The 17,083-nt window shown below is 40.2% G+C and overlaps 1 protein-coding gene across 1 annotated transcript in view; it reads right to left on the bottom strand.

Annotated features, from left to right (window-relative positions):
• Positions 1-17,083, bottom strand: part of Hsd17b12 (hydroxysteroid (17-beta) dehydrogenase 12) — a 143,350-nt gene that overhangs the window by 57,126 nt on the left and 69,141 nt on the right. The gene's annotated exons all lie outside the window — the stretch shown is intronic.

Raw genomic sequence — 17,083 nt, forward strand, 5'->3', positions numbered from 1 at the left:
TGGGGGCGGGGGAAGCAAAAAAAGTAGGAAAAATGAATACACAACTATTAAGATGAAAGCATTTGATAACATTATCCTTTCAAACTTTTTTTCCTCCCAATTTGATACGACATTTAGACCAGGATAATTTTAGGCAATCATGAGACTCTCTAAGAGACACTACACAGTCAATACAATAGTTCAGCAATTAAAAATTCCAATGTCGTCACAGGGCTGGCTGAATGTTCCTTAATCAGCTCTCCCTTTAGAAATCAATAATGATAACTGCTTTTCAGAACCTTTGGTACAAATAATAAAGCATGATTCATATCATGATGTTATATACTCTTCAAGTATTACTGGCTTTGTGCTTTTAATTGCAAATTGACGCATCATAACTTCAGGAAGAAGTCTTTACGTAAAATACACCTTAAAGGGTGACGTTAAATAAGTCCATCTTATTAAAACAGAAAGAAAATGACAGTGATTTCACTGTAATTTTGGAGCTTGGTTAATAGTTAATAGTCACTGCATTTAAAATTCCACACAAAATGCACAGTAATAAATCTGTAAAGTGACTCAAGAAGGATCTCACTGCGCTCCTTTGCACAGGACTATTAAGGTCCAATCAGAGCTGATGGAGGTGACAGCTTCAGAAGTGAGACCCAGGAGAAAGAGAACTGATCTAAGCTAACGTAGAACATCTACTTCGGCCTTTACGAGGCAGCCCCGGTAAAGAGCTAACATGAGCTCTGTTACCCAGGCACAGGTGCCAACTTTATCTTCACATTTATTCGCAAAATAACTTGGAACAAGCCACCAGCCTCTTGGAGCCTCTGTATGCCACCTCCCAACTGGTGATGTGGGGCTCAAATGGTGTCCACTGGCACATGGACGGTGCTCTATCAATGCTCCTCCGTCCTGACCCTGACTTCACTTAGAGAAATCCAGTAGGCTAACAACACCATTCTTTAGAATTTACTGAAGCGTCAAAAGAATTAATCTCAAAATCCTGCTTTTAAAAGTAAATCTTCAGTTGAAGCCAACGTCAGCTCATCACTGAGTTCGCACAATTAATCCTTATAGGAACTATCCATTCGTGATCTAAAAGGATTTATGTTTAAAATTAAAGAGCTGCTTCATAAGAGATTGGATTCTCAGTCTGACTCAACGAAAAGTACTGACCCTACACAGAAATCCATGCATACGCTGCAGAGAAGAATAACTGGCCAAGAAAACCCTTAGTTGGTGTTTTTTTGTTTTGTTTGTTTATTTGGGACAGGGTCTCACTCTGCAGTTCAGGCTGGCCTTGAGCTCACTACGTAGCCCAAGCTGGTCTCGAACTCACAGCGATCCTCCTGCCTCAGCTTCCTGAGTGCTGGGATTACAGGTGTGCACCACCACGCCTGGCATCTTACTTGGTGTTAAAGGTATGCTTACTGTCACAATATAAGGCATATGTATGTTTGTGTAATGGACGGTCGAATAGAAAGCTGCCATTTCACAACAGCTAGTCGACTCAACATGTCTTTCTATGAACATGAAGGGCTCACAGAATTTACCATTGGCAAGTAGAAACACTCGCTTTATTACCACCTCACATCACAGGTGGAAAACAGCCCCAGATCAAAAGGCTGAAAGGTCCCCTTTATTTTATGGGAAACCTTATTCAAGAATAAAAGCAGACAAACTTACCTATTTATTTTGAAAAGGAAAGTATTTTTCGACACTACACATTTAGAAATCTCACTACCTCAGAATCACTGACTCAAACCGGGATTTGATGAACATACGTGCATTAGTACGTCACTGTAGAGACTTGTGTAGCTTTGCTACTAAAAACAATTCAATGGTATTTTTTGAAAGAATGTTTAAAAATCAGCCTCCACAGAAGCTTTCTTTGTATTCACATTAGGATATGCAAAATGGCTTCTGATGCAAGTTTTTCAAGATATTAAAATTTTGAACTTATACCTTGATTACCCAAGGATCATATTCTGGTCCAGCTGACATTCCCCCCACCCTTCTTTATTTTTCTTCAGTGCTTCTGCTGAGGGCTTCTTTTTTTTTAAAACACAGCTCAGATATATCACCCCCTCCACACACACCTCCGAAGGTTTCTGTCTCACTCAGAGGGACAGCCATCTTTGCTAACAGCCCAACACTTCTTGGAACTCATATCCAGCGACTCTCCCTCTGTGCTCCCCAGTTCCAGCCATGGCAGCACCTTGCAGCTTTTTAAATGTGCTCTAGATGCACACAGGGAGGTGGCATCCGCTGTGTCCTCTGGCCAGAATGCTCTTCTGCGTCCCTTGTCACAGCTGGGTCCTGGTGCAAATGTTACCTTCTCATAGGCTCGACCACTCTTAACAAATGCCCCCACCCTTCCCGCTCTGCCACATCTTTTCTTTCCTAAACAACAAGTGTGTTCTTGTCATTTCTCAGTTTAATGGCCTGTGCTAGGCCATTGCAACACATGGGATGAAATGTAAACTTGTTACAGGGCCAGCCTGGCACTTGTACAGAGCCCCACACTCCCAAGGACCCAACCTTGCTTTAGTATTCATCCAGGTCCTGCTTTATGTTGTTCCATTGTAATTAGCCACTGTGTACTTAATAATGTAGGTGCATGTTAAGTGTATGCCTCTGCTGGAACTAAGATGCACAAAGAGAGGGACCTTGCTCTGTTTCACAGTTACTGAAGCATGACACAAATAATCCAGGATTATTTTCCACCCTTTCTCATTCTCTTCGGTTGTGTCCCCTCCTGATTTCAAGAGGGCCACAACCATTCCAAGTACCAATGCTGACAACAATGTTCAGAGACAGAAACTGGACATCTCATGATACATCCCTTCGGTCTGTGAAAGGGAAAAATCCAGAAAATTCCTCTCACATTTCCTCTCTGAGGATCATGTTATAATGTGCTTCTGACCAGGCCCATCTATGGATGGGCTTTGATGATTCCATGGGCTGATCCCACATTCACCACCAAGTTATGCGAAGCAAAAGCAGCAGCATCTATTTAAGAACAGAACGGGCCCAGACTATCAGATGAGAACCATAGCAAGTGTTCTCAAAGGCTGACATGGGAAGCGACTGGCTTCATTAGGAACTGGGGAAGTCATTTCAGGTGAAGCGTCTTCCCCTTCCTGTAGCCGTTCACTCTGCACCTGACCCTGCTAACAGACCAGGCAGACTAAGTGGAGGAAAATCTCCCAACCTTAAGCATAAGGGTGTATCAAGTGCCTGAAACAGACACAGATAACAACACATAATATACAGTACCCACCAATGGCACCTTCACTGGCCCCCATACCCACTCCAAGGTCTCTCCTAAGACCACCAGTCTATACCACACAGTGACAGCCCACTGCTGCGGAAGAACAACCAAGACTTCCATGTGCCTCTGCCTGGACACTCCCATCCTGGCCCACCACACAGGCCCAAGGGGGTAATGCGGTCTTGGTCTTTTTCCAGAGCAGAGCTGTAATAAGATACAACTGATGCCCCACAGGTATGCAGGATGAAAATACACGAACAGAATTTAGAGGGTGCAATGGTGAGCCACTTGACTTCCCCGACAAGGAAATACTTTGTGCCTCAACTCTGGGAGAATCATCAGTGGTCAGCCTCGGGCGTCAGCCCCTTTTGGGACTGACTCGTGTAAGATCACATCCTTCCCGTGTGGCCCACCGCGGGAGTAGAAAGCCACTGCCCAGCTTGTCTCTTGCAGGTTCTGATTCCAGAAGTACAGTCTGTTTATTCTCTCTTTTGTAATGACCTAGTTTTAATTATTTAAGCTTTAAAATCGCTTTTCATGTTTCTAGCAGTCTAAGTCTCCTTGAGTGATCTTTTTCAAAAATTTACTGCTTGTCCTCACCTGTTTAGTCTCGGTTTTTATTGGGTTTGCATTAAGCACGTCAATTAAATTTATGAAGAATGACAGTGTGGTGTTCCCTCTAGGCTCTCCGTTTGTTCAAACTTTATAGCTGCCTCACAGTAAAACCTCTTAGTTATAAATTATTAAGTAAAGGAATTAGAGAATTCCATTTTTAGAATACAATCATTCCTGTGCAAAGATAGTCAATACCGTGGCTGACGATGCCTACTGACAAACTATTCGGTATCTGAGACTGGATGGGAAGGCAGCCCGCTACCAACAGCTGTAATCAAATGCAGCTGTGTCCTCTCCATTTTTTTCCAGAGTGAGAAGGTCCTTCGGTCCTGCTGGCCAAGACCAAAACTCAAGAAGCACAAAGTTTCTAATGACTGGTATGAACTGTTCAAGGCAGCTACTTTGCTAGAAATGGAAACAGAAACTCAGCTCCGGCTTCAGTAGAGAATGGAGCTACAAAATAGTTCAACTGACACTATCTACTTGCACCGTACAGTGTATCTAGCTACAGTTGTGCAGTGCACAAAATAGCTGCGAGTGTGAAAAACAGAAAGCTAATATTATTTATACCTACAAAGCTATCCAACAATGAATGTATTCACTGGCCTCCAGCTATTCCATCACCCCAAAGCACATGGGTTCTACTTCTGAGACATATGGCTGTCTTGGACTCAGAATATCCTAAATTACTTCATGTTCAAGTCTTGAATTGACACCAAAAGGGGAACTACACCCACAGAAAGTCTCAGATGCTGCTGAAACACCTCTCAGTGATTAAACTAACACACATTTAGGTTCAAACCAGTAAACTTCCTAAACGTGTACGAAAGCCTTACATTTATCTGATTTCTAGGTGTGCCCATCATTTTCATTTTGCCCCACAAATTGGCATCTCCTTCAGAATTTAATAGCCTTTTTCTAAGAATCATTTTCTAAATTTTGTGAAGACTTTCCTCAAATTTCTTCCCTGAGGGGGTAGGGCTATTAAAGGTGAGAATGCTGGAGAAGAAATCTAATCTACAGGAAATTTTGTATTATTTATAATTTTTCTATTGATAAAAACGATAAGGAACACAGATTCTCCTCTGTTCCTATTCTTCTTCAACTAATTTGCCTGCTTTCCCCACTAAGCTTCCGGTTCCACCCATTATGAAACTCCTGTTACTGCCACTCTCTCCCCCATTTTTTCCACGATAACTTCCTCTAAGATTCAAGCTGTACCACTGCTTGTGTGCACGTATTTTTAATGATTCTCATTTCCTCCAAGGAAAAGCTACCTTCTCTCTCAGGGGTGTTCCTGGAGACCCTTTCTATAACTCTAGGAGGTGTTTCTCAACTGCACTGAGCAACAAACAGCAACCTCTCTTCTTCACCGTACTTCCCGCACTCCATAATGTCTGACAGAAAGCAGAGGTCTTGCTTGTTGAATGAATAAATGCCACTAGGCCAAAAAAGGTGACTTATTGAAATTATTTCCTCAATTAAAAAAATACATACTCGTGAGAAATGTCCATGCACAGCTTAATAACACAATGTACTATTAGCCATTTTAAGGCATATGATAAACTAAGAAACAACTCAACTCTTTCATCTATCATTCTCATTCTAACACTGAGTTATCAGAAACCTTAGACACCATCCAGGCTGAATCAAATACTGCAGAAGTCAGCCTCAGGCACAGAAGTGAAAGCTGAGGCTATTTTAGTCATGGGCTACTCCAGGAAGGTGAGTGAAAGGGACAGGTTCTCAGGGACGTAACACTATTGTCACTACTCACCAAAATAAAACAGCTGGGCATGGTGGTGCACACCTGTAATCCCAGCACTAGGGAGGCTGAGGCAGGAGGATCACTGCAAATTAGAGGCCAGCCTGGGCTACACAGTGAGTTTAAGGCCCGCCTGAACTGCATACTGAAATCCTATCTCAAAAAGATGAAAACAAAATAATGCTCACCTGTTTTAGCTCTTTAAATCTAAATTCACTAAGTTTAGTTTGTAACTAAACATATCTTACATTTTTTAAAAAACCCTTCCATTTCATATAAAATCACCATTTTTACATTACTTTGAGAGGTAAAAGAAGTCTGATGAGTCTTTTGTACTCTAATTTTAAAAGGAAAATAAGCTGAATGTGGCAGTGTACACATATAATCCCATCCCTCGGGAGGCTGAGGCAGGCGGATCACCATGAGATTAAAGCCACATAGTGAGTTTAAGGCCAGCCTGAACTACATAGTGAGGCCTAGTCTCAAAACACAAAACAAAACAAAGAACAAAAATCCCTTGAACTAAATTCTCACCACTTCCGTCCTTTGCCTCTTTGCCCAGCCTTATCACTTCCTTCTGCCCTGCCCCGCCCCATAGTGTGAGACCTGAGACCTCTCCCAGAGAATGCTTGCCTTGTGTGGCTCTGAAGGGCCACTCTGCCCTATAAGGGAACAACTGATTTGACACCATTTTTAAAGGCTCATGTAGTGCCAGGGGTTATAGCTCAGTGGCACAGCGCCTGCCTGGCATGCACAAGGTCCTGAGAAATAAATAAATAAATAAGGCTCATTTAATTATAATTATCGAGATGCCATCCAAGTAATTGTCCATTTTTTAACACTGCCCTTGAAAAAATATTCATGATAATTTTAACCTCATATGAAGAGACCCATTTTTAGTCAAACCAAAAAATTAACCATAGCTCATCAAGATTCTATCCAAGTATTCCCAAACCAAGCATTTTTTAAAGTCAAGGTTGTTCTACTTCATTCCAGTTGCAATAAAGAAAAAAAAACTTCTACCATTAGAATTTGTTCTATTCATAGGACATGACTAGGTTCCACCATTTTGAAAGCTCTGAGGTCTACACTGGGTTCAGGATAAGGCCCCTGTGAAGAAATTTTCAGATAGGGTTATTTCTTTTTTGAGCTTGGAAGAGGAAAAGACAGAAGGAGGAAAGGATGGAGGGCAGCAGGGAGAAAAACAAGAAGAGAAGGAAAAAAAACTCTAACATCACTACGCTGAGATTCCAGATGATGTTGCTAGCAATACACGGGCAGTTTACTGGGAAGAAATGGGATGTGGCTGGGAGCCGTGGGCTTGAGTAGCAGCTCGGTGTCTGTTGGCAGAGGCCCTCCAGTTACGCCTTCTAGGCTGTCCAGAATGCCACTGTGGAGCCTGTAAGCCACACCGCTTCTTAGCTGCCTTACGTGCGACAGCATGGCAGAATGTATTCTATGAAACTATCAAGTCTTACACAAATGTTTCCACAAAGACGGCTGCTTGACAGGTAGTTGTTTTCCTTAATACACAAGCTATTAGGCTATTATATAGGTATTATCTATCATGTTAGCTCTTACTTCTTTGTATCTGTTGCTTATTTTTCTCAAGCTGATCATGAACATCCAACTCTACTTTAAAAAGCGATTACTGCATCATCCATGAAATTAGTGTCACGATACACTATTTTTAGCCTAGCCTTTAGTGTCCAAGTATTTCTTTTGACTCATTTTGCTTGTGATTAACCTTTGAATCACTAGTAATTTTTCCAAGATGTGAATTTTTATTCCCTTTTTATTTTTGAAAGCAGAACGTCATATAACTGATGGCATGTCAGTATAATTGGCAGTTTTTCTTAATGGCTGTAAGCTGTGTCACTGTTTCATGATCAATGACATCTTAGACATGAGGATAGAAGTCCAGGACCCTGCTAATATCCATCCTTCTCTCTCCTGACACAAGATGACCTAGAAAAGATGCTAAAGGCAAGATTCTTTGTATTCCAGAGCCTGTAATATTACCCCATGACCCCTAGTCAAGGAGGAGAGAATTACCATTCTAAACTATGACCCGAAAATTTTAGCATGTACTTAGCCATGTATTTAGAAGTAAAGCACTGCAGCCAGCCAAAACCCTCCCTCCCCGAACCGTATGTTCTTTAAGGGCAGGGTCAAAGTCTCGCTTTTGTCTTGTTTGTTGTTTTGCCTTATCACTATATCCAAAGAGCTTAACAGTATCTGACACATTAGAGAAGCTCCATAAATGTTTGAATAATTCAAGAAACACATACTGAGCAGTACACGCATCAGGCTATACCCCGAGGACAGTAACTAATACCTTCAAATTGGCCATACTTTGGCAAAGGAGATATATGCAAACCCTACTCCTGCTCTAATAAATATGAGCAAAGCATCAAAGAGAAAGCAATTCACCCTTGCAGAGTGGGATTTTAAATAGGAGGTAATGTCTGCATGGAGTTTTTGAGAAGCAGGAATCAGTCATGCAGAGAAAAAGGAAAGGCAGAAACTGGAGGAAAGGAACCGCATGTTAGAAGAATCCCTATGGGTGGCCCACGTGGTACACAGGAGAAGTGGAAAGAGGAAGGCTTGTAGACGTAAGCTGGTAGAGGATGAACGTGAAAAGATAACAAGCAGGACTGGCTACATAATTCATACAAGACAGTGCACAATACAATTGTGGGGCTTCTTGTTTGAAAAGGATTAGGAATTACCTACAGACAGTGACAGCCAATGTTGGGTCCTTCTAAGTGCAGGGCCCTGTACAAATGCACAGGTCACACACGGAGAAGGTGGCCCTGTCACAAGTTTACATTTCATCTTATGTCGCTGTAATTACACAGCAGAGGCTGGAAAGTGACAAGACCACACTTGTTTTATAGGAAGGAAATGAGGTAGCAGCCTACAGGATCCGCAGCCTGTTCTGAAAAGCAACAGGTGGCAGGGAAAGGACGAAGCAGCCGCTTATTAGTCCCAGGAGAGAGAACCGGAAGGAGACACAGCCGTGGAAAGAGGGGGGCAGCCAGTCTGGGAAAGGCTCTTCCTGGTTTCACATGTTACACAATACTCCTGTGACCATGCTTCAGTATGCTTTAATCATATAGTAAAATGTTTCTGTTAGTTTTTTAGAGTGAGTCTTTTCTCAATACTTTTCTTGAGGCACTTTATTTTTTCCCCTTTGTTGATTTGAAAAATGACACGACAAACAATGAGATGTGGGCCAGAACTGACCAATTTTCCATGCAGAATAACTGTGAACTAAAGATCAAGTCAGAAAACTAAAGATGTATGTTTGTAGCCCACTATAATATTCCTCCCTTCGTTTTCCAAGCATAAAGGTAGCTAAAATTAGCAGTCAGTATCCTATTATCTTTCTTCTAAAAATGCTGATTGAGTTTTTTTTTTTTTTAAAGTCAACTTTTAATTTTAACCTGCCACTTAGTACAAGTGTTCATTCTGGTTTGGTATAACCTTGCTATGGGGGAGAAGTATTCTTTTGAAGATCTGCATCTGTCGTTTTTGGTTTTATTTGTTCTGTTTATTTTGATGTGTGTTTCTGTTTGCTTGCTTGCTTGTTTGGGTTGGTTTTGTTTTTCCAGTGCTGGGGACTGAATCCAAGGTCTCACAGACAAATCCTGGGCCTCACACATGCTATAGATGTGCTCTATCACTGAGCTACACCCTAGTCTCATTTTGATAATTAGAAAAAAGATGCCCAACAGCTGTGTTTCCTTTCTTGCCCTCTTTTTTTAAAAGAAATCTTTGGGAAAAAAAAAATCATAAAATCTAAAGTAACAGGGGGCTAGGGATTTAGCTCAGTGGCACAGCGCCTGCCTGGCAAGTGCAAGGTCGTGGGTTCAATTCCTGGTCCTGGAAACAAACAAACAAACAAAAATCTAAAGTAACAACTATTTAAATGAGTATTTACTTTACTGCAATTAACACTTTTTTTTTTTTTTTTTTTTTGCCAAGACTGGAATCACCTTTCTGGTCAACACAGGACATATCTTTGTTCCTTTAAATCATGAAGGTTCTCACACACTACACCAAACAAAAGCAAAGATGGTTAATGCAGTCTCGTGCTTCAACGTTCTTAGAACAAGGAATAAGATTACCTGACACAAGTCACCTTTATCTGAAGATCCCTCTGAGAACACAGAAATACTATGTACAACGTGCAGGGCTGCAGTTAAGATTCTACCAACAAAATAGTTGCCTGCTAAGTGTAGCAGCCAATGATTTGGCATCAACTACAGACCACAATCTTGGCACAAGACTTATTGCTGCAATTTGCAAACTATTACCTTCGTAATTGTTTCAAGTTTTGGGCAGGTCATCATTCACGTATTTTGAAAAAATTTCAAATAATATCAAAGACTATTGCAAATACTAAGCAACCCTCCCTCCTCCGCCAAATCATTTTAGATTAAACTGCTGACACAATATCCAACACCCAAAAATATTTCAAGCTGTGGTCCTAAAAGTGTGGTCCATGACCAGTGAGAGTCAAAAACACTACGACATTCAAGGCCCTCTTTCCTGCCTGACAGAAACAATGGTGGCTGAAACTGCTAGAACCTCAACAAGAATCAAAGCAGGGGCACCTAAGGGTATTGGAAGTCACTGTATTCTTCACAAACTTCAGTTTCATTTAAGAATGCCCCCTGATGACTTAGTAATAATCGTTAATGTTATTAAATCTCTACCCTTGAGAATATGTTTGGGCAATTGAGTTGAATTGGCCTCTCTTTTTTTTTTTTTTTTTTAATGCAGCACGGTTTTAATTGAAGGAACAATGAGGGAGGAGGCTGGGAAAAGACAGGAAGCGGCTGTAAAAAGAATGAAGACGTGTTATGCACATGGACCGACTCCCCAGGTTGAATGTAATTATTCTGCACTGTAAACATGTACTAAAAAAATTAAAATGTGAGAAAAAGAACTGCAAGAAAAACTATGCTTATTCAGATTTTGCAGATGTCTTGGTTACTTTTCTCTCATTGCTGAGATAAAATACCCAACACCCAAATTAAAAGACAGAAAGGTTTATTTAGCTCACAGTTTGTGAAGGTTTCAGCCCATACTCCACTGGTTTGAAAGCAAGGTGGCACATGGCGGAGGGCAACAGCTCAAGGTGGTGGAAAAAGGCAAAAGCAGTAAGAACCAAAAGGAAGGAGCAGGAGAGAGTAAACCTCTCTTTCTCCCATCCCCCCCACCCCCGCCTTACATTGTATGCAAGCTTCCCACCCCAGGGCAGCTGTAGCTCTCATACCCATAATCCCAGCATTGGACCATGAATCAATTACAAACTCTAAAAGCCCGCCCCACGACTGCCTGAGGCTTTGGGGGGACATACAGACACAAACCATAATAGGAGACATAGTCTCAAAAAATGAATGCACTGAGCCTGTCACTTCAAGATAAATAACCAACAGAATTTGCTGTTCATGATAAAATTTGAGTTTTAAATGAAAATCCGAGTTCTGGAAAACTTGTATCTACCATGGGTTTGACAGAAAAGGCTTTTCTGATGAGATTGAGGGTGACACTAACAGCTGTGATTGTTCTGTAATGAATCAACATTTGGAAAATCTTTAAAACTCAGGAACTGATATTTTCCAATGCATAATGTTATAGACTCATGATGGATAAAAGACCTATGCAAAGTGTAAGGTAGATACATGGATTTTAATGTAACAAAGTATGAAAAATTCATTGACATGAGCTCACATTCCATACTGCAGCTAACCTTTATGAAATCTCCACTCACAGAGTTTTGATGTATCGAGAATATCCACAACTATCTGAAGAAGCTATCAAAATATTTTCTTTTCTAACTACATATGTATGTAAAGCTAAATTGTCTTCTTATACTTCAGCCAAAACAACAAATGCAAATCTATCTTTTATTAGAGATTTGCATAAATGATAGTAAAACAACCTGCAAAAATGTTTAACAATGCCATTCTTCTCTATAAATTTTGTTTCAAAATAGTTATTTTTTTCCAAAAATGCATTCTGTAAACACAGTAAGTTTATTAGTTACTTTTAAGTAATTATTTTAAAATTTTCTCAGTTTGAATTTACATAACAATATACATTGGTGGCTGTATCCCATATACACAAAAGCTTTTTTGAGTCCTCAATTTTTAAGAGTTACTATACAGAGGTCATGAGACCACAAAGTTGCTGTTGCTTTAGTATGTACTCATTAAGAAGACAGTCTGCTAAATGACCTAACCATCAAATTTAAAAAATTTAACACTGATGCATGACTATCTTCTGATCATCAAAGTCTGTTCGGTATTCACCAACTGTCCAAACAATGCCCTCCACAGCAAACTCATCCAAAACAGAAGCACCAATGACACAGCGTGAAAGACCAATGTAAGACAACCTTACATCACGCTATGGTTTTAGTTAAGCCCAGTGCATCAATACAGGCTCCTCGCTTACAGTGCTGGATCTGCAAGTCGGGGAGGCTCGGCACATGCGGAGCACTGGGTATTTGGGAACTCTCTGTACCTTCTATTCAATTTTGCTGTGAACTCAAACTGCTCTAAAACGTGAGGTCTATTTTAAAAATAGACTGTAAAATATGTTTTAAAACCTGCTAAGACAAAATATTCCCAGGAAAATATTACTTAAGAAATTTCTGGACATCTTCATAATAGTTTAAACCCTTTTTCTTTTCCCCTAAAAATCATTTCCAAGAACCTGTCAAAGAAAACCTCTCTCACAAACAGATTAGGAACAGCCCACATTCCCATGATGCTCTTCTCCTCTGAGGAAAAAGGAACTAGACCCATAGATTTAGTTTCCATTCACACAGGATTACAAACTAGCAATGGATACTTTACTTGCTTTTAAAATGTATTACTATTCCTAATATTTTGTGTAGCCATACTTAATTTCCTGCATCCACCAAAGCACCTGCAAAGAATACAAGTCTCAGAGGTAATGCTGCTATGTAAGATGATTTAAGTAATATTAAACCCTTTTAGCAGAAATCATCTTGTAATTTTGCCAAGAGAAAATTCAATTAGTAACATTTTAGCACTATGTGTGAATGGGTGACAGAAAGAAGGCAATGCCAAAAAAGAAAAAAATAACAAAACTATTCTAACTCATGATTTGTTTAAGATAGTGCTTGCCAATTTATATGAACACACATCTGTTCTATGACATTTTCAAGAATGAACTTTTAAGAGAAAACGGGTGGGGACAAAGGAGATTTAAAATGGCTTATTTTCTAATCAGTGCACTAATGTTCAGTGTATTTATTTAGTTTCTATTCTCATTAATGTAATCTTTAAAATATATTTTAAATTTCTATACTATTAATGACTCACTACTTGGGACTACGCCAAATGAAGTGAAACTTTCAGGTGCATCAACTTACAAACACTTTACAGGATGGAAAATTCAAAATGCAGTTCAGTAAAAAGATCAGATGTTCAGCTTCTGAAATAGCTCAAAGAAGTTCAAAGAAGCCAAAATTAACCAGTATTAGACATTAAGGTGCTTATCGTTCAGGAGGAAAGGAGTAATTGGGCAAGAGTGTGATGCAGTTTTCTCATTCTGCGATCACTCACGAAGCTACACACGTTTATTTCTGTAGTTTCTCTGTGTTCTAAGTTTGTGCTGCTTTTGTTTTTATTTATACTTCAAGACAATGTCTTGTTGTGTAACCCAGCTGGGCTCACACTTGTGATCCTCTTGTCTCAGCCTCCTAAGTAGCTGGATTACAGGTGTGTGCTGCTAGGTCCAGTTATGTTGTTCCTGGTGTTAACATTTACAGGTATGTTTCTGTTATGACATGAAAGCAAAACAGACAGTATTTATAGAATAAAAAAAAAATTCTACTAGAAGAGATATACTTCACTGAAAATAAGACAAATCTAAGATATAAAATAAACTACATGTTCTACAGTGCCTTGCAAACAGTCAAATTCTCTATATAGAACACCAAGAAACCCTAGGGGCACTACAGGTTACAGACTTTGACCTGAGTGGCAGCAAAGGTGCACTGCCTGCGCTGCATGAGGGGGAGGGGCCAGGGCAGGTGTGACAGGACTCAGGCCATCTGAAGTGCCCTTCCAGCTGACTGTCCACCAGCAGGAATGCTGGGCCCAGGGTAACAGATACTTTGAATTTTCAAAAGCAAAATGTAAATGAAGACTTCTATGATGAAGTAAAATGTCCTGCTTTTGAAGCAAAACGTGGTCAAACAAAACTTTCCTATTTGGGGTGTGTGAGAAGATTGCTGTGGACATAAGTGCCCAAGGGATCAGGGAGAGACTGTGATGGCGATGCCAGCAGAAGCGTGGTTCTTAGAGAAGCGGACACGTCTTTTTCTGGGGATGAAAGGTGGGGTGCATGGAGACACATGCGGGGGTCACATAGGCCCTGTCTAAAGGAAGCTGCAGGTCTGGCAGAGCAGCTGTGGGGCACTCTCTACAGTGGTGGTTTCTGAATTTCACTGCAAGGGGCCGTTTTATCAGAAACATGCAAAACTCAACATAGAAGTTCCCTGGTTCTGAGTAGTCTGAGGAACTCTCATGCTGTGTGGCTCCAGTCAGCCTTGGATGGGACGCAGCCCTTTGTCCAGCACTGTACATGCTACCTGCCCACTGGTCATTTTGTCCTGTTTATAGGATTAACTGCATAGTAGGGTAGCATTTATGTTCACGTGACCTTTTTTCACTTAACGATGGCTCCAAAGCACTGGAGTTATAATGCAGAGGCGGCATCAGGCATAAGACATGGAAGGACAGAATAATATTCTGCAGAGCACTTTGAGGATTCAGTGTTGTATTTCAGCATCTACAGGATGTCTTGGAACATTAGCCCCCACCCCAGATAAGGGCAGACGGCTGTACATGAAACTGATCGAAGTGGTCAGCTCTGAAGGGCTGGAGGGGCCGAGGCTCACCCATGAGGTGACTCCTTACACTGCAGGTCCAACATCCGCACATACAAACCCTACTAAGTGGTACACAATGGATAAGTAAAGGCTTTCTAGACAGAAACAGAGCAGCATCCTCCATTCAATTCAGAAATGAGAGTCAAAAGCTCTGATTTAAATGATTTAAGATTGGAAAACAACATGGTATACACCCAAGGGGGCTTAGGATTCTAGATTAATACCACATAAGTAACTGGCAGGTGGAGTGAATACTTAGGACTGCTTCCGGTCATCCACTCACTTCCATTCACTTCCATGGGCTACAGCAGGCCAATGAATATCTTAGTGGGCAAACTGCAGGGAAAACAGCAGCACCATTCTGGAAAGTCAGTTAGGTTTCTCATATACAGTGATTATTACTGAAACAGTCAGAACTCTCCAAGCCCTTTGCCTGCCATAGAGCTGCATGGCACTCTCTAGGCCAAACTGCCCTTCTTAACAGATGCCTCACAGAGGTACATTCCCTAACAGTGGAAAGAGAACCACTGTCTACTAGATGATCTTGGATAAACGGGCTGGGTCTCGCTGTCCTCACAACTGTGCAAAGATCAACCACGGATGCTCTTAGTTACTAGTTTTACTAACTCAAAACCTTCCTTAAGTGTACGGCTGTGGTAAAAGTAAAAAGGAACAAATAATCAACCCTAACTAAAATGCTCATGTATCTATCTTTTAGATGATCCAGTGATAATAACTATAATAAGCAACTGCAATCAAACAGGCCTGCTGCAAAATTTACTTTTGTTTTTTATTTTCTTGATATTGTTTGCATATTACTTTTTCTGGGCTCACCTTCCAAAAGTTACCATTCAGCTATCCAGCTGCAATATTTTAAGAATATTTAACAGTACGAAGTAATCAAAAATACAAGAAGCTAAAGATCTACTCTAGATACTTCCTGTTCTCTCAGACTCAGTCTGCAAATATATAAAAAGATAGTTTTAACTTATCAATGGTTTCTACCCAGAGGTGACCTTTACCATCATGTGTGGAATATGTCTTCCAAATGACACATGCCTAAATATAATTAAGTGGACCACAAAAGGGAATACATTTACATTTGTGGTTGAACACTTTTATCAGGCACTAAAGTAACTCCCTCTTAGAATTTGTACATTTCCACAGCATTAAACAGAAAGCATAATTAAAGCTAGTTCCATACCAATCTTTTCTATTAGTGGCTTGATATCATTAAATATTAATTCTTTGGTTTAAAAAAACCAAAGGATTAAAAAATTTAAATTTATGAAAATTCTTTGTGCTTTGAACAGCTTCATCTCTCTTTGAATCTAATATTTGATAAAGCACTAGGCCATTTAAATAATCGGTTTGCGGTTACTTTAAGAGTAGTATGTAACAAAGAACTACACTTAAAAAGTAATATAAATGAGATTACCAAAACAATTGATAGTGGAGAAGAACATTCACAGCTTCATTTGATGGAAAATCAAGTTAAAAGGATACTTCTCAATAAAAGTTTCAGAGTACTTTCTCCCTACAATGAAAAACAAAAGCAATCTCTACACAAAACTACAGAGATTTAGAAACATTTCCCAGAATATGCCTTTCTACAGATTCTTTTATAGCTGAAGGCTGCACCTCACATCACAATTATCCACTTGGAGCAACAATCAACAATTTCAAACTGGGAGGAGAAATACCATCATCTACTTAAATGGTACTTACAACTTCATCCTACATATCCCAACCAAAAAAACTTAAAAAAAAAAAAACCATACAAAAGTCACTGAGCCATCAATAATCCAATTGGAAAGACCCCTAACTGTTTTAAAGAAACCATACAAACACAGCCAAATATTTTAATTAAGAGGTACAGCTAGTGTCGGGCCACGGTGCAGCACACTCCCACATGCCTACTGCCAGCTGTAGAACAGCTACATTCAAGCAGCTGCCTTAATTGGCGATGCCGACCAACACACGCTAATTTGGCTGGGCCAGCTAATTGGTAGGCATGCACATTGCTAACAAAATATCCATCTGTATTACAGATGTGGTACTCTGTCTGAGTAAATGATTGGTAACAAACAGTAACGAAGTTGAAATAAGCTACAGTTGGTGAAATTATTTAGTTGGACAGCTTTACAACAGGGTCCCACATTAGCTTAGAAAACTGGAACTAGGTACCAAAATTAGAACATAAGCTAAATATCAAAAGCATCTTCCTGTGCAAGATTATGACTACAATGAAGTCTCTCAATAGCTCTGCAGTTATCAACACAATACTTGCTAAGTGCCCACGTTCCTCTAAACCATGCCAGGCCTGGTGCAAACATATGCAAAAAGATTGGGTCCTTTTCTCTCTTTAGAATCTGATATAGACCAAACATGAACAGCCAAGTGCAAAGGTACAAATTATATTTACCAGGAAATTTACGATGGTTAAAGAGGGGAGAAGAGGATGCATCAGCCTCCTGCCGTGATGGTGCGTAACAGACAC

Source organism: Chinchilla lanigera, unplaced genomic scaffold (assembly GCF_000276665.1).
Source record: "Chinchilla lanigera isolate Chin_1 unplaced genomic scaffold, ChiLan1.0 scaffold00021, whole genome shotgun sequence".
Taxonomy (NCBI): Eukaryota; Metazoa; Chordata; class Mammalia; order Rodentia; family Chinchillidae; genus Chinchilla; species Chinchilla lanigera.